At 41.1% G+C, this 19214-nt stretch overlaps 1 pseudogene; it reads left to right on the top strand.

The window, feature by feature from the left end:
- The first annotated feature begins 11500 nt into the window (after positions 1-11500).
- Positions 11501-19002, top strand: LOC143852312 (cytosolic sulfotransferase 15 pseudogene; annotated as a pseudogene).
- Positions 19003-19214: the final 212 nt, after the last annotated feature.

Here is a 19214-nt window from a genome sequence, read left to right as displayed (position 1 = left end):
AATTCTAGACTCCACTGAGGAAATTGATTTTCTGGGGAAGTTGACCTTTCAGAGAGTGCACTTGTCTGAGAAGTTTGAAGTTTGGCTCGAGATATACTCGTACATCTCTTATCTCAACTTACTGAAGACATTGGCACTGATTGCCTTTTGTGCTTGATATCTTTTATGACGCAAGTCATAAAAGATGCCCCTAGTATATTGGGTTTCCATGACAGGAGTTTTAAGGAGGCAGGACAATGATGGTTGAAGAAAAGATGCTTCATTTCATGAAGGCTCAAGGATGCAAAGTTCTTTTGTATGGAGAGAATAGGACAATAACCATGATGGCTGAGTCTGAAAATCCCTTCTTTCGCATTGCTCACTTTTGGAGGCTTAAGGTCTCTGGTAGGTTTGAACAAGATGTCTCCCGCCCCTTCTGGTACCTAAACCAGGATTTACTCTGAATTTTCTTCGCATTTTGGATGACACGCTCCCATTCTTCCAGCATCTGACAGTTTGGACTTCGCAAGGAGAGGGAACACAAATATGAAGGAGGAACAGATTTCCAAGGACTCAATCAAAGAAGATTCTCATTGTTCCAAGGACTCGACTCGCTTTTGACTCACTCTTGGATCTGATGTGTCATTTTTTAAGGGTATGGCTTAGCCACTCTTAGAGTATTTCGAAGACCGTGTCAAGATGCACAACTCTCCTTTTTCGGTGTTTATGTCATGGTTATTATCCCTTTTGGATTGCTCGGTTTCGATGCCCTCAGTTTAGAGGAATGTTAAAGTAAGCTTGCTGGCACTACTTGGACTCCGAGATTTTACCCTGGTTGAAGACTGTTTCTCCACCTCAATGATTCACTTTTTGCTGGAAGTCATTGCCATTGACCAGATTGCCTTTTCAAGTTTTCAATCTGACGGACCGCTTGCCCTAACTTTTGCCTGGTTCGCCCTTTCGGGTTTTCAATCCAGCGGGCTCGATACCCTAACTTTTGCCTAAGCTGACTTTTCAGTTGTCAACTTAGCGGGTGAATGACCCTAAATTTTGCCTAGACCGCCCTCCCGGGTTTTCAGCCTAGCGGGTCTTCAGATTCCATCGTTTTTTGTTCTTGACTTTGAACCTCTGCTTGTTCACCAGAAGGACTTTCTAAGTGGGCTGGGGTTCAAAACGGTTGGATATTTCTTTTGGATTTCAAAGTTTCGACTAGACTTGGATTGGCCAGGTTGCCTAAGTACCCCAACAATGGAGGATCAGGTTCGAGTGGTTCGCTGAGGTTTGGAACAGAATGATTTGGCTTTTAAGCTCAAAGGTTGAAAGGGAATAATTTGACTTTTATCCCAAAGGTTGAAAGGGAATAATTTGACTTTTATCCCAAAGGTTGAAAGGGAATAATTTGATTTTTATCCCAAAGGTTGACCGAACCTGAATTGATCAGGTTGCCTACGTACCCCCGAAGAGTTGGGGATCAGGTCAGACGTAGTTCGGGTTGAAATGCCCCTGGTTTGCGGGTGTTTGAAAAGAATGTTTGATTCGGTTGAGGCTCAAAGGTGTTTGCAAAAGGATTTTTTTTTAACTTGGGATTTTTGGCGTTTAAGGCTCAGGCGTCCAAGGATGGCCTTCTGATGTTTTGGCATACAAGCTTCTTGAATGGCTAAGGTTCAATGGCTTTGAACTTTTTTTTCTTTCTCTTTTTTTTTTGAGGAGTCTGGCGGCATTTCCTTGCAAGACTTCATCTGCACTGTGCAAGCTAGACTGATTGAATTCCCACTTTTTCTTTGGGATCTCGCACTGATATTCGGGATTCTACGGCTCTGGGTCTTCTATGAATGCTGAAGATGATTTTGAAATTTTCAATCCATTTATCGACTCTGCTTCCTGCGATTCTGACGTTCTTGAGGAGTTGACGTGGGGCATGCTCCCTTCTCCTTTCTTCTCTGGATTCTATCTTATTTTTCTTTGTTCATTCTGATTTTAATTTTTTTGCTTGGATGTGGGGAATGCCCCTACACCTGGAATGTTTTAACTGGAAATTCCATCACAATTTATAGCCCAAGCATTCTTCTTGGGGTTCATGTTCTATTCTCATGACTTTGTTGTCTGAAAGTCTTCTCTCAATTTTTCATTCATTGCATTTGATGTCTGGTATTCTTCATTTGAATTTTTTTTTTCTTTCGACCTGATGTCTGAAGCTGAGGGTGACTCACGTTGAACAGTGCCAAGGCACGCTTCTGATTTATCCTCATAGGACCAAGCAACACTTCCTTGAACCCTCTAAATAGGTTTATCGACTCTTTGCACTCTTCGGGAGATTTTGCCAATCCTTATTTCCCGAGTTTCGGATTTCGATACCACTATCCACGGTATCAATTTCATCTTCAAGTGGCTTTGCTCGACACTCTTCCTCTCGTTTGATCATCTTTCAAATCTCGAGGAGAATTTCATCGGCATCCTCGTCCGAGGAGGGTGTCTTAATTTGTTTATTAACATTAGATCCAAGAGTGAACACTTGCAAGAATATTGACGACACTGGAATCAAATGTTCATTGCATTGAATGTTTGAAGTACATACAATGATTTTTGACGCGCCACGATAGGCTCTCCATCAAATTCAACAAAAGATTGGACATTGGCTCACAATGAGAGAGACCAATAAACACAACATACTTAGAATTGATATTGACATGGTTAGACTTACCAACTTTGACAGGAGGTTGGTATACACACTTCAAAGCAAATTTCAAAGATGTGACACTTCATCGGAGGCAACGGATTGGCGCTGAAAGTTCAAGGACAACGTGCCTTCATTAATGATGATAATGATTGGAGAGAGCAATCCTGGAGTTAGAATCTCAGAAGGGATGGCCTCTTTGGTTTCTGTTGACCCAGCTCAAATTGTCCTTTAGCACCTGACAATGACAAGGCTTTCTCTGGTATGATGTTTTCAAGGAGTTCAAGCTCTGACAATTTTCTTTTTCCTTCCCAATCATTTTCCAGCCCAGAGGTGGTACAGGTAAAGGTGGTAAGATATATGAAGGGTTGAATGGGTGAAATGGTTCCCATGGTGGGTGTAGGAGGTGCAACACGGTTAGGTGTAGGGTTCTTGGAAGCACTTGAGTTCAAGAAGAATGAGGGGATCCCTGTCTATCAGGTCATGGATATCATCATCATCTCTCTCATTTCTGTCAAGAAGAGATTTTCAGTGTACTCGGCCATCTGGGCAATGTGAGGAGAAAAAGGTACAGCAGACCGGCTAGACCAAGCGAGTTTAGAAATGAAAGCTCTTTTGGGGTTGATGGCAGACGAGTGACTAAGACTCCTTTCATGGACACCACAAACACTAGGCTCAATGAGAATTAATCACATGGCAATGCAATGCGCAAGTTGAGACAAAAGGTAGCACCAATACATCCTTCCGTTGGGTAAAATCCGACAGCATAACAACTGTACATAAAGATATGGTACGGCAAGTACATAGTTTGTCAACGAACCAGAAAAGATAATGATTTCGCTCAAGGTTTCTGAAAAAAAATCGGCAGCATGACGGCTATACTAGGAGGGTCTCAGCAACTAAACATGAAGAGTATGCCGTCATGGTCAAGATAAAGCAGGGCTCTCAGCAAGAACACACACTCCGGTAATGATGATGGCAAGATAGACTCATAATCGACATGCGGAGTACATCTGATCAGGATAAATCAAATGATCAAGCTCACGGAAAACAGATCATGACTAAAAGAGCCAAGAATCTGATGATAATCCACAGAATGGATAGATGGGGAAAAATTGATTAGATTAGAAGGAAACCTACCTAACTAAGAAGCAAGCCCTAATCTAATAACAAATATATACATATATATACATCCTAACCAGGGGCACCAGCCCTAATCATAATCTAGCGGAGCCAAGAAAATCTTGACTCAGAAGTGTCTGTGAGTGTACTAGATAACGCGGCGGGTAACCACGGTGTGACTTACCCTTCTACACTACATGGGTAGGCTGACTTCTATCCTAGGCTCACATATGCCGGTCGCACATGTTCGTCCTATATGAATACATATATATAGTGTCCTAGCAAGGGTTCCCTAATTTTGGTTCTAAAGGGAGAAACTAATATATATATACATAATATAATGAAATAAAAGTAGGGCCCAGGCATTTCTGCAGGGTACTATGCTTATGACCATACCCTTGATGTATAACGCCAGCACACCCAGCATTATACAAAGTATGTTCATTGCTCATCGACTGCTGTAGAACACCAGCACACCCAGTGTCTACGGCTGCAGCTCCGGCGCATAGCTCGGAAATAGATACAACGGTTCCCATCTGGTACGCGTCATATCTATTCCCTAAGGCCAATAATGAAAAATAATGAAAGAAATAAAGAATATGACAATGTATGATGTGCAGTGTGTGAATCCCTTGTTTTAATTACGCACCTACTTGGTGCCCCTGGATTTCTAACGACAAAGTTCCCATTTAGCTTGATTTTGACCCAAATTTCTTCAAAATTAATTAAAATGGCATTTTTACAGAGTTAGGCAATGTTTTAAAAACTCCCCAGCAGAGTCGCCAGTCTGTGGACCCCGATCCGGGACGGGCGTGAGGGGACGGGCCCCCGCGCGAGTCTCTAGATCATCCACGTGAAGGAGAGCCCCACCAAGGAACTCTCGAAAGAGTGCCCCTCACAGCATGAGCGGCGATGTAAAGTGAGATACCTCTCGATTCGGGGACTAGCCCAGATTCGAGGCGTACCTTAAACAAAGAAGAGTCGCCATCCAAGGAAGTGGGCCCTGGATCCCATGCTGTGCTCTGTTGCAACGGATAACCAGAGATATAAAATAGGGTTCGTGCCTGATGACGAATGGGGAAGGGATTAGGCGCCCCCAATTCGCCCAAGTGCTAGCACCTGGTCTCTTATGCCATTTATTATTAATTTTGAAGAGTTTTGGGCGAAAATCATGCGAAATGAGAACGAATATCTCCGAGATAACGTCTAGCTAATCATGCATGTCTCGGAGATGAATAAGAAGCACACACAAAAGAAATGAAAGATATGTCGCCTAAGAATAGCTAGGTTATGAGTGCCATGCCTAATTGGTGTCTAAGTTCTGGTGGACAAGCACATGCATGCTACAGCTAAAGGTATAGGATCTGTACATAAAAATAAGAAAACACAGCAAAACACACAACACAACACGACTCGACACATGACCCGACACGACAAACCCTAGACTCTAATGCAATACTTGACTCGGACCAGGATGGCCATCCATCCTAGCTGCACTACGTATCCCGGCCTCGGGAAGAATCAGAGCCAACGTAGTTCGGTGCCCTATTCTAAACTACGATGCCTAAAACTCTAGGACCGCTATCCTAGACTCGATCCACTAGACTCGACTGATGTTTAAAGCTTTTTGTGCGATTGCTTAAATTCAAGTGGATTGTAATTTTTAGGACTCTATATGCCCTAACTAATGCAAGTTGATTAGCCTTAAGCTAATGCAGGTGAGCCCTATATCCTATGTGTATCTAGGCTGTGCATTCTAAGGAAAACCATGGGTTGACTATATGCTTCCTAGTCTAGCCATCGGTTCGACTAAATGTCTAACCGATTGACTTGAGGCCTCCTAACTCTAGGGACACTCACACGACAGGACACACCATATCAATACAAATCAGGACCGACTCCTAACTCTAAAACACCCTAAATATCTAGGACAGACTCCTAACTCTAGGGGAAGATCTTTTTTGAAAAGGTTTTGAAGTTTTTTTGTATTTTTTTAGAATATTTGAAGTTATGAAAAATGGTGAAAGTTGTGAGAAATATTTACAAAAAATGGTGACTGAAAATGGTGAAAGGGTGTAAAAATGGTGTCTAAAAATGGTGACTGAACTCAGGGTGCCAGCAGCACGCCTGAGCTGCCTACGTACCCCTCAGCTAGGGATCAAGCCATCCGTAGTTCGGACCAGAATTCCTAACTACTCTGCACATGACTCAAGATTTTTTAGATTTTCGATTTTTCAGATGTTTTTGAATTTTCAAGTGTTTTTGAAATGTTTTTGTTGTTTTCAAGTATTTTTGAAATGTTTTTGTTGTTTTTTGACACCAGAGAATAAAATCCTATCATCATACGGGTAGGGAGACTTCTGGAATCCCGCAAAGGTTGGACCGCATCCTATGCTTTGCGGGGGAACGAACAGGAAAATAACTCGGCAAGGGTTGGACAGCATCCTATACCTTGCAGGAGCGGGTAAAGATCACGACTTGATGAGAGGATGGACAGAATCCTAACCCCTATGATGATAGGAAAAATTCCTGGACTGACTGAAGGACTGACTCTCAAACTGGAAATTCTAAAAAAAGATATGCTAATGAGACAAGGCATGTCTCTTAAAGAGATGGAGGACAATTATGACCAATGAAACAAAGTTGTCTCCAAACGGGTTGAATTTTATCACATGAGACATAGCCTGTCTCCCTGAGGATAAGCTTTTCTACGAAACAAAGCATGTCTCTCTAAAAGAATGTGACTTTGCTTACCTGAGACATAGCTTGTCTCCCTAAATTGGGGCTCTAAATGACAACGTTTAAGGGTTTCCAAAAGACTGGGCAAGTCTTGAAACAAATGAGGGGAGGTCTACTCGGACTAAGAGAGTCCCCTAAGGATGGGCTTGGGCTAACGCCTTCATCGCCCTTGCAAGGATAAAAAGATTAGGCAACTGACAGACCAAGTTGGTCTTCAACTGTAAAAAGGATTTTATAAAATGAGGCTCAATGGAATTTAAAAAGTCTAGACATGATTTAGAAGTGATTCTAGAAGTTTAGATGTCTAGGTTGACATATAAAACGGGTTCCACTCATTTAGGATAAAAATATATATATATGTATATATATTGAAAGCACTATGCACAACATGCAATTTTCGCAAATAAGGCTCTAAACTATAAAGTGAATGATGAAAATTGATCAATATATGATTTGTGACTTGATAGCATGCTCATCATATCCCAATACAAGCATTAGAATCAATATAGGCTCAAACAATCTAAAAAAAAAAAGAAAAGGTGAAATTTTCACCCAACATGTAATTTTCACCACAAATGGTCAAAAATACCAAACAAATCATGGGAATGATTCAATATATGATTTAAAACTTGCTACCAGGCTCTAAACATCCAAAACAATCATTAAAATTGAATTGAGCTCAAGTTATTCATGATTTTCAAGAAATAGCACAATTATGACATATAGTGTGAAAAATGCAACTTTGCACTGACTTTTAGACCCCCCAAACATCAAAACCATCAAAAACTCTACTGATCAAAATTGTAGATCTCAGCATAAGAAACATTCTCTCAGTTGACCATTTCGCTTGGATCTGGCCAGAAGCGGCCGGAAAATGGCCTCTTCCGATCCATCGCCATTAAAAGACATATTAGCACTTTTACTGAAAGTTCGGGCTCAGTTTTGACACTTAAAACATCGTTTCTGGAAACATTCACTCATTGACAAAGTATTAGAAAATCTTGTGAAGAACACTTTTTCTTTGTATGATTTCGGACGAAACAGACCTGGAATAGCCTAAAAATGGCCCACAAGCTGATGTTGCAGAAATGACAGTTTTTTCAGAAAGTCCGAAGCTTGTAAGTATTTTTTGACATATTAAAAAGCCTTTATGGAAACATTTGCTCAAGAAGACAGTTTTAGGAAATATTATAGCGAACACTTTTCCAGCTGACAATTTCGAACAATTCTGAGCAAAAGCAGCCCAAAAATTACTCGACATGATAATTTCTAAAAAACTTGGACCGAAAACATCATTATGAACTGAAAACTTTAAACGAGCATAACTCTCTCGTCTTTTGGCGAAATTTGGGCCGCCATATGTCGAACTGACCGGCTCGCCGAGATCTACAAGATTGAAATGTATATTTTTGAAAGTTTTGAGCATTTGAGGTCAAAAACTGAAAAATTCGGAACTGGACAGTGTAAGGATCACCATACCTAGGAGAATACACACATACACTCACACTCACATACACACACGCACACGCACACACACACACACACACATGTATACGCATAGACCTATGTTCACAGACATACACAACTCACTCACACACACAGACATACATACATCAGCCACTGAGAAAAACGAATTGCTAAATGCATGCAAAACCATTCCACAATTCTCAATTAAAGGCAAAGCATGAGACCCGAAACTCATTTGACAACACCGTGGAAATCACAAAGTGAATCACTCAAGGACAAGCACAATATAATTTTCTAGATGGACCAACCTTGATTTTGATTTTCAGTTCAAGCACAATGGAAAGGAGATACAATACTTGTCAGTTTAAGATAATGAAGATGAAGCATAATGAAGACGAGCCATAACATGTTAAGACAGGGGCTGAAATGTGCTTAAAAATGTGACTGAAATGTGCTTAGGAATGTGCATAAAACCGAGGCTGAACTATGGGACAGATTCGTGCCAAAACTGGGATTGAAACATGGAATGAATTTATGCCAAAACAGGGGCAGCAACATGGACTGAACTGGGGACAGAATTTGTGCTAAAACAGGGGTGAATTGTGAACAGATTTTTGTGCTAAACATGGCTGAATATAGGGACAGATTTGTGCTAAAACTGGGGCAGCAACAAGGACTGGACCATGGACAGAAACGTACCTGAAACAGGGGCAGCAATGAGGAGTGGACCATGGACAGAAACATACCTGAAACCGGGGCAGCAATGGGGCTGAAATGGGGACAGAATCGGTGTTGAAACAGGGGCAGCAGTGGGGCTGACATGGGGGTTTCTGAAAAATGGAGGTGGGTTTGGGAGTGGCTGTCGGAGATGGGGGTGGTGATGGGGTTTGGATGGTGGAAGATAGAGGGGATAGAATGGGGGGAGATGGTGGCTTGGATTTCGGTGGGTTGGTGGCCGGGAGTGGGTTTGGCCTCGCCGGATTCCGGCTGGCCGTGGTGGTGGAGAGGGTGAAGATGGGGGTGGCAGCTCGGTGGAGGAGGATGGACGGCTGTGGAGGTGGATGATGGTGGAGGTGGAATTGCAGAGGTGTTGGCGAAATGGGTTTGGAGAGGGTGGTGGTTCGGTGGTGTTTTTTTTGTTTTTTTTTTATGGGTTTTGATGTGGTGGCTGTGGAGGAGGGTGGTTTGGGTTTTGGGTTTGGAGGGAGGTGAGGGTGGAGATGGAGGAGGATTTTCGAAGTGGTGGGTGGTGGTGGCTGGAGGTGGTGGTGGCTGGTGGAGAGAAAAAAATAAATAAGACGAAGGAGGTGGTCGGTGGTGGTGGAAAAAAAATGGGTTTTGATGTGGTGGCTGTGGAGGATGGTGGTTTGGGTTTTGGGTTTGGAGGGAGGTGAGGGTGGAGATGGAGGAGGATTTTCGAAGTGGTGGGTGGTGGTGGCTGGAGGTGGTGGTGGCTGGTGGAGAGAAAAACAGAAATAAGACGAAGGAGGTGGTCGGTGGTGGTGGAAAAATAATGGGTTTCGGTAGAGGGTTTTGTAGGGAGGGAGATGGAGGTGGGGATTGTGGGTGAAAGGGGAAGATGGAGGTGGAGATTGAAAGGTGGCCGGTGGTGGTGGCTCAAGATAGGCTTGCCGGATTCCGGCAAGCTCGCCGGAGAAGATGGTGGTGACTTCTTTCTTTTTTTTTTTTTTTTTGAAATGGGTTTTGCTGATGGAGGCTAGGGTTCGAGTTTGCAGAGGTGGAGGTGGCTAGCAATGGTGGTGCGGGTGGAGGAGGAAATGGTGGAGGAGGAAGATGGAGAGGTTGTGGACTTGTCGGATTCCGGCAAGCTCGCCGGAGAAGGCGGCGGCTGTGGTTTTTTTTTTTTCTTTCTTTTTTTTCTTTTCTTGAAAATGGATGAGCTCCTCCTCTTTCATGCAAGAACTCCCCTTTGCTATATACTTAGGGTTAAAACCCTAAGTCTAATCCTAGCCATCTATGTGGTATCTTCCCTTCCTTGGGTGATCCCCACCCTTGATCTACTCCTTTGCCTTCACAAACCCTAGAAAATCTCTTTCTCACCTCATCCTATCCACACCTTTTTCCTTGTTGATCCTATGGCTTAGACTCATTGCTTCTCAAGCAAGCAATGTGAACATCCAAGAATACCCTCAAAGATGGGTTGATTTCCCCTTTGCCCAAACCCCTATTTTGGAGAATGACATGCTTGGCCCCCCCTTTTTTGCTCTAGACAGCCCCATCTAGTGTATTTTAGCTACTCTATCTTTACAGGGGGTGGCTCGGGTAGAAACAGGGGGCGGAATAAAAATCTTTTTTTTTCTTTTTTTTTTGATTGGCCTATGATAAGCCAGTATTGGCACACCCATGCCCTGCTAATTCATACTCCCTTTTACATTTCTTTAAACTACGCCCGGCTCGAGCTCGAGACACGGGTTGGGATTTTGTTCAAACATTGGAGGGTCAAGGTACAGTCAAAATGGGGTGTCTACACTATGATATAAAATAATCAAAATACCTCATATCAGGTAAAAATGACCAGCATACCACTAGTCATGAAAAATAACTAAAATACTCCCCATGACATAAAAATAATCAGAATACCACATATCGGGTAAAAACGACCAGACTGCCATTGTTATGGAAAATAACTTAAATACCCCTATATTAGGTAAAGATTAGAAAAATACCTTTGAGTCGTGAAAAAATGACTAATATACCCTCTTGTTATGAAATGATCAATATACACAATATCACGTAATATGACCATAATACCATTGAGTCATGAAAAATTACCAAAATACCCCTAATTATGAAAAATGACTAAAATACCCCAATGACATAAAAATGATCAAAATATTTATTAAAAATTTGATTCGACTCCGATGTTGGTGTGAACGGTACCAAACGCTAGAATCAGAATGATGATTAATTCCCAGTGCTTACACAAACACTAGAATTTGAATCATTATTCCGGGGGGAATTGGAATTGGATTGGAATGTGATACCGATACTCATTCGCAATTCCCGCAATCCAATCCAACCCAAAGTATAATAAATTGACTGCAATAACCTAGGTGCTAATATGATAAGAAAGAAATGCCGAAATAAGACTTCTTAATAATGAGGGTTAACTCGGCATAAAGTCACGGGTTTGCTCCCTGTTGACGAGTGTTCGAACCCCGCCCTCGACTTACCTGATACACGTGGTGAGTGGGTCGTTGCGTGTATCCGTAGGGACTAGTCCTACTCTCGAAGGGGTGGGGACATCCTACGTCATCAAAAAAAAAAAAAAAAAACTTGTCAGCGCTTCACGTGAAAAAGACACTAGACTCCTATTGAAGAGGAAACCTGACGTTACTACTACCGTGTGGTTGTTGACTACATACTGATTTAGAAAATTCACCTGCCTATTGTATAAAAAAATTAACTGCAAGTTCCTACGTGCTAATATAATAAGAAGGAAACACCTAAATAAAGGACTTCCTAAAAATTAATAAGAGGTAACTTGTGAAAGCACTTAGTACTTGGCGTGATTCCTAACTCCTTAATAATAATAAGCCAATGTAAGCAATCAAGACTTCAAGTGAATGCAATCCACAAATTATGTCATCAATAATTCATCTGGTGCATCCGTTTGGGCGATCCATCAATGTGTCCTCTACGCTTGTGTGCGCTCATATCCTGAGATCTTAGGAGCATCAAAGATGCATATATGTTTAAGTGGAACTTATAGATGTATCAAAGATGTTCATATCCTGGGATCTTAAGAGCCCTATCTTCGCCATCCATGGCGGCATCCCCATTTTACTCCGAGGACTTTCATCTCCATGAAGAAGATGAAGGAATAAGCAAAGAATTCAAGGAACTAATCTCCGCCTTCCGAAAAACGAAAGGGTGGTACCAATTTTTCTACCATTACCAAGGCTTCTGGTATCCTCCAGGGTACTTACAAGCAGCAATTGCTTGCAATAAACACTTTGGAGCTCGTGACAGCGACATACTTGTGATCTCCACACCAAAATCTGGAACCGTTTGGTTAAAGGCCCTCACTTTTGCTATTGTTAACCGGACTCGTTACTCTCTCACTCACCACCCTTTGCTCAACACCAACCCCCATGAACTCGTCCCTTTCTTGGAGATTCAGGTCTATGCAGATGACAAGGTTCCTGATCTAACAAACATTCCCTCCCCAAGGCTCTTCGCAACTCACATCCCTTACATGTGTTAGAGTTATTAGGGTTTAAGCAAGGATGCTTAAAGCATTACACCCAAGGTATCTAGCTTGGAATACCAAGTTTGTTGCCTCCAGCCCCTATATATAGAGATACACTAGGGTTATGAGAGGTTAATGGGCTCCAGCCCAAATGGGCCCACTACACCTGGTCCATTACCTATTGGGCTTATATTAGAACATACATGGGTTATATTATATACCCAACAATCTCCTCCTATGTTCTACATATAGCACAATCCAATAGATAGATAATGTGATGTCCAAATAAAATTATTGAATCATCCATATCACCATATCAATAAAGATTTGTAATCCAACTAAAAACAAAAATACTTTAAAGAATAACCAAGAGTTTTAGAGATAATCTAAACTCAAACATAAGCAGTTTTATATGTAGGTGAACTATTTAATCAACAGAAAAAGAAAATAGTAGTTCCACTGCGCTATAAGGATTCACTCATCAAGTAAGTCATCCTCATCAAGATCCAAATTGAGGCAATCTCCTCCATTTTCGCCAATTCCTGTAAATTATCAAATATGAATTTCATTAAAAATGAATCCAATCATTTGTGTATTTTACTAAAAGTATCTAGTTCTACCAGAAGAACTTAGTACAATTTCATAATGGCTGAAAAACAAATATTAATATCAATAAGCATCAATGTCAAGTTTCAATCAAGAACAAGACCTAAATAGTTTCTTTTACAAAGAACCATTCCATGTTTCCATTTGGAATGTTACAGGCATCATATCCAAATTGAGTTAAGCTGTATCATCAAGTTTGGAATGAAACAACCTTTCCCAAGAGGACATGTCATCAAATGTGGAATGATATAAAGATAAACTGTAAACATCATTGAAACATATCAAGTGCTTATCTTGGCCAAGATAGGGAGATTCAAAAAATTCAAAATAATATGAATGTAGGTTAAGACACGTCTACACAGTCTTTAACCCCATCTCCCCCGTAGTTTTGAATATTCGATCTTTGTTCAGTCCCTTCATAAGAGCATCGGCCATATTATCCTTCGATCTCACATCAACCAAAGTGATAGTACCTTGTTCTAGAAGATAATTCAGCGTGGCATGTTTCAGCCTGACATGTCTCCTCTTACCATTAAAGAGTGAGTTTTTCACAATCGTAATTGTAGCTTGATTATCACAGAACAAACTTAAAGAGTTAATCTTTAAATGGGTCAATGGAATGTCCAGGAGCAAATCTCTTATCCACTCTGCTTCATCTCCTGTAGAAGCTAAAGCATAAAGTTCTGATTCCATAGATGACAGAGCAATACAAGTCTGTCTCTTTGACTTCCATGCAACAGCGGCTCCACCCAGTGTAAAAACATAACCACTGGTGGATTTACTGTCTCCTAATTCTGAGCCCCATGATGCATCAGAATACCCTTCCAGGATAGGAGGATGGCCAGTATAACATAGAGCATATCCTTGAGTACCCTTAAGGTATCTCATCAGCCTCAGAAGGGCATCCCAGTGCTCATGGCCAGGATTACTAATGAAACGACTCAGCATGCCAACTGTAAAGGCTATGTCTGGTCTAGTGCAACTCATAGCATACATGAGACTACCAATCAGTTTAGAATAATCTAACTGATTCACACTGTCTCCTTCATTAGAGATCAGCTTCTTGGTATAATCAAATGGTGTCTCAATCGGTTTACACTCACTGTATCCCCATGTAGAAAGTAGTTTTTCAATATAATGGGCTTGGCTAAGAGTAATCCCTTGCCTTTCAAAACTCACTTTCATACCAAGAATGGTGTCAACCACACCAAGATCTTTCATGTCGAATTCTTGAGCCAAAGTGGTTTTCACGTCACTCACTACAGAGAGATCGGAACCAAGAATCAACATATCGTCTACATACAAGCAAATAATCGCAACCTTATTCGACACAGAACGATAGTAAAGGCATTTATCTGAGTAACTGGTTTGAAAACCAAAGCTCTTTACTACCTTGTCAAATTTTTGATGCCACAATTTAGGTGCTTGTTTAAGACCATACAAAGATTTGTGTAACTTACAAACTTTGTTCTCGAAACCTTCCATGACAAACCCTTCAGGTTGGTTCAGGTAGATTTCTTCTGTGAGGTCTCCATTAAGGAAAGCCATTTTTACATCCATTGGATGCACAACATACTTCTCAATAGAAGCCAAAGCAAGAAGAATTCTTATCGTTGCCAAATGACAGACCGGTGAGTAAACATCAAAGTAGTCTATCCCACTGACTTGAGTATAGCCCTTAGCTACTAAACGTGCTTTATACCGAGCTATGGATCCGTCAGGATTAAATTTTTTCTTCAAAATCCACTTACAGCCCACAGTCTTAGCCCCTTTTGGCAAATTGACTAGCTGCCAAGTTTGATTTTGTAGCAGAGAGCTCATTTCATCATCAATGGCTTCTGCCCACAACAAAGAGTCCCTAGATCTCATCGCTTCCTTATAGGTTGATGGATCATTCTCTACATGGTAGGTCACAAAGTCCTCACCAAAGTTTTTGGGTACTCTATCTCTTATAGAAACTCTTAAAGGTTCTGATGCAGAAATCAGTGTAGGACAGGTGTCAGAAGTATTCTGTTCAAACTCTACATGCGATTCTGTAACCATTTCAGTATCGTCAGGTAGGTTCAAACCATGATCTCTGAGAAATTTATTCTCAAAGAATACTGCATCTCTAGATTCTATAACCAAATTGGTAGATAGATCCAAAAATCGATCAGCAGCACTATCTTCTGCACCACCTAGATAAACACAAGTGTTGGTTATAGGTCCTACCTTAGGTCTCCTAGGGTCTTGTATCCTCACATAAGCAATACAGCCCCAAGTCTTAAGAGTGTCATATCTACAAGGATGTTTATGCCATAACTCATAAGGAGTAGTGGTCAACTTAGAATGGTGTACTCTATTCAGGATGTGATTTGCAGTTAAAACTGCTTCTCCCCAATAGCTAGTAGGCATGCCAGCTGTCAATAACATAGAGTTTAACATTTCAGTTAACGTCTGGTTCTTACGTTCAGCTATGCCATTAGATTAAGGTGAGTAAGGAGCAGTAGTTTCAAGTATTATGCCCTGAGAGGCACAGAATTCCTTGAACTCTGTCAAAGTGTATTCTCCTCCTCTATCACTCCTAAATCGCTTAATTTTCAAGTTCAATTGATTTTCAACACGATTCTTGAAAATTTTAAATTTATCAAAAGCTTCATCTTTCGATTTTAGGAGATAAATATGACAAAATCTAGAAAAATCGTCTATAAAAGTGATTAAATACTTCCGACCACCTCGAGTAGTGAAACTTTTAAAGTCACAGAGGTCAGAATGTATTAACTCAAGAAGGTGTGTGCTCCTAGAAACCGAACGAAAGGGTTTTCTAGTGATCTTGGTTTGTGCACACACTTCACACCTGTCAAATCTAATCGATGTATCTAAAGGTATATTATAGGTGTTAGCAAGTTTGACCATTTTTCTATAGTTCACATGTCCCAATCTAGTGTGTAACAACTTAGGATCAATCAAAGTGGAACTAACCTGACTAACGGTTTCATTTGCTAAACTCAGTCTATACATACCATCGATTAAGAAAGCACAGCCAAAATAATAAGAGTTAACAGTTAAAGTTACTCTACCACCCAAAAAAGATGAACACATGCCAGCATTGTCCAAAAGACTAATAGAAATTAAATTCTTTTGAATAGCAGGAACTACTTTAACATTTTTTAAAGTTAGTATTTTACCTGAAGAAAGGACCAGGTTCGCAGTTCCAGTGTGAGTCACTTTTGCTTCAGCTCCACTAGCCACTATAACGGTCTCTTTCACGCCAACAGCATCCGTAAGTAGTTTCTTCGAGTTGCAAACATGGCAGGTGGCTCCTGTATCTAACCACCAGTCTGAAGAAGTACTGGCCTTACCATTGCCTAACATGGCAATAAAATTCTTAGGCGCAGCACTGCCCACCATCATATGAGCTTCCTTTTGTGGTGTGTCAGATTTAGCCTTTTTAAGTTGTTTACACTCTGCAGCAAAGTGACCCCATTTCCCACAGTTGTGGCACTTGCCCTTCTTTTTCTGAAAGATAGTCTTTTTGGCCTCCAACTTGGGATGTTCACTTTTTGGTGACTTGGATTTCTGAGGAAATTTCTTGGGATATATTACCTCGTTAGCAGTAGATTGTTGCTGTCTAACCATCTTCAAGTTATTCTTAGCTCGATTCTCATCTTCGATTCGAATGAATCGTTTGAGATCATCCAGTCCCACTTGCACCTTTTTCCGATACATCTCGGTTTTGAAAGAGTGCCATGCAGATGGTAACTTGTATATAATTGCACCCACAAGAAATGAATCACAGACAACTATTTTTCCATTATTCAACTTAGATCTCAGATTCTCTAGATCAGTAACTTGAGGAGTGATTTCCTTATCTTCTTGAAACTTGAAATCCATGAATTTGTCCACAAGATGGGTCTTGGACAATTCCTCCTCCTTCTTAAATTGAGCATCTAAGTTGTCCCATATGGCTTTAGCAGTGTTAAATTTACTATAGGTTTCTGCAAGACGATCTGAAAGACAATTCAACAAGTAGTCTTTGCAGAAATCCTCATCTCTAAGCCATTGAGATTCATCAACTTCTTCATCCGTCTCAGCAAAGATACTCAAAACAGTGTAAAAGCAGTTCATATATTTTAGACTGAATTGAGTCTTTCGCTTCCATGAGGTAAACTCAGATCCTCCAAATGATTGAAGTTTGACCATCTCAAACGGAAGAGAACTCTTTTCCATTGTAATTTTTATAAGAGTAAAAATTAGAAAGAGTGCACCTGATTTGCGAAACGCAAGAACCCAATCCACGAATCAAATCCAAGTCGAGCTCAAGAGATCTAAAGTTTCAGCTTCGGTTTCAAGAACCAAATTCAATAAACCGAATACAAGAATCAACGGCTCAATGACCAACTGACGGCGAGATAGAGACCGGTGGAAAATTGGTATGCTTGGGGTCGGGATTGGAAATCCCACAAGGGTTCAGTTTCAAAAAAGAGATTCGACCAACAGGAAAACCCGAAATTTCCAATCTCTTCCGATAAATATGATGAAACAGATCAGGTTGCCGAACCAAATCCCTTTCTTTGTCTGCTAAAAACTTGATTTCGGGCTAAAGACCGGAAAACTCGATTCGCCGGCGAGTTGTGGTGTTAGGAAGCCAGATTCCGACAATTTCCTTTGGGTTGCAGGTATGAGCAAAGCAAAAGAGATGAAGCCCAAAATCTAATTTGTTGGGGAAGAAACCCACGGCCAAATCGAAATGTTGAAGGAGGGTATAAACCCACGTCCAAGAATTCCCAAGCAGGAACGCTACCCAACAGCACCCAACTCCCAAAATAACACCCACCGATTGATTGTTGTTGTGTGTAAAAAACCCACGATGCAAATCTGATTCTGTGGATGATTAAACCCACAAAAAAATGAATTTTGTTGAGGATAACAGACGTTTCTGAATTTCGTCACGAGCGAGAGAGTGAGAGACCCAAAGTCGTGAATTCTCTTTCTTGTTTTCAACGATTGAAAGAACCCACGCCCAAATCGTTTCGAGCGATAACGATGGAGACAATCCAAGATTTAGCCTTGAATCTGGGCTGGAGAGGAAAACCCACACCTTGAATTCAAAGAGGGTTTGATGAGAAACACAAGAAACAGAAACGTTGTGGAGAAGAAACCCATGCCCAATCTGAGAAACACAAGAAACAGAGATGTTTGTTTTCCTTTAGATCAAAACCCAAGAATCAGAATCGATTTTGGAGAAGAAACCCATGCCCAAACTTGAAAAACCCACAGCTGTGTATTTCCAACGAGGGTTCTGTCTGTGTGTATACGAGAGAGAGAGAAGCCAAACGTCTTCTGTCGGTGTGGGAGAAATACGTCTTCTTCTTTTTGTGAGAGTTGATGAAACCCTAAAACAATAATGCTTTAAGATTGTTAGAGTTATTAGGGTTTAAGCAAGGATGCTTAAAGCATTACACCCAAGGTATCTAGTTTGGAATACCAAGTTTGTTGCCTCCAGCCCCTATATATAGAGAGATACACTAGGGTTATGAGAGGTTAATGGGCTCCAGCCCAAATGGGCCCACTACACCTGGTCCATTACCTATTGGGCTTATATTAGAACATACATGGGTTATATTATATACCCAACAACATGTCCCTACCAGAATCGGTCATTGAATCAAATTGTCGGATTGTTTATTTGTGTAGGAATCCAAGAGATACCTTTGTTTCCTTGTGGCTTTTCATGAACAGGTTGAGAGCCGAGAAGTTTCAACAACCACCTCTTTCTCTACTGGAGGCCTTTGAGATGTTTTGCAAATGGAGTCTCACCTTTTGGTCCCTTTTGGGATCATGTATTGGGGTACTGGAAGGAGAGCTTGGCAAGGCCTGAAAGGATCTTGTTCTTAAAGTACGAGGAAATCAAACAAGAACCCATGTTTTATTTGAAGAGGTTGGCCAAGTTCTTGGGCTGTCCTTTCTCTTTGGAGGAAGAAAGAGAAGGGGTGGTAGAGGAAATATTGAAGCTATGCAGTTTTAAGAAATTGAGCGATCTAGAAGTTAACAAGACAGGGAAAACCATTATAAACATTGAGAATATATGTTCTTTAGGAGAGGGGAAGTGGGTGATTGGGCCAATCATCTCACACTTTCAATGATAGAACGTTTAAATCATGTCACGGACCAGAAGTTGCACGGTTCTGGTCTAACTTTCCAAGTATCACTTGAGAATTGAACCCACCATGCAGCATTTACAGTTTCTTTTTAGTCTTCCCTTGTGTTTTCATCCTTCTTCCATTTCCCACTCTTACTTAGCAAGTCCCAGTTTGTTTTGCAGTAAATGTCCCTGAATGAAGAACTAATTACACTACGAGGATTGATAAAATGAAGGGTGGCCTTACAAAAACCCATCTACATGTACAAGGGCGCCCCCATTGGTCAAATTCC

The sequence above is a fragment of the Tasmannia lanceolata genome, unplaced genomic scaffold (genome assembly GCF_043159265.1).
Source record: "Tasmannia lanceolata isolate RefF3 unplaced genomic scaffold, GAP_Taslan_0.1 ptg000019l, whole genome shotgun sequence".
Lineage (NCBI taxonomy): Eukaryota > Viridiplantae > Streptophyta > Magnoliopsida > Canellales > Winteraceae > Tasmannia > Tasmannia lanceolata.
Note: the sequence above shows the minus strand (reverse complement) of the source record. Positions and strands in the feature narration are given on the sequence as shown.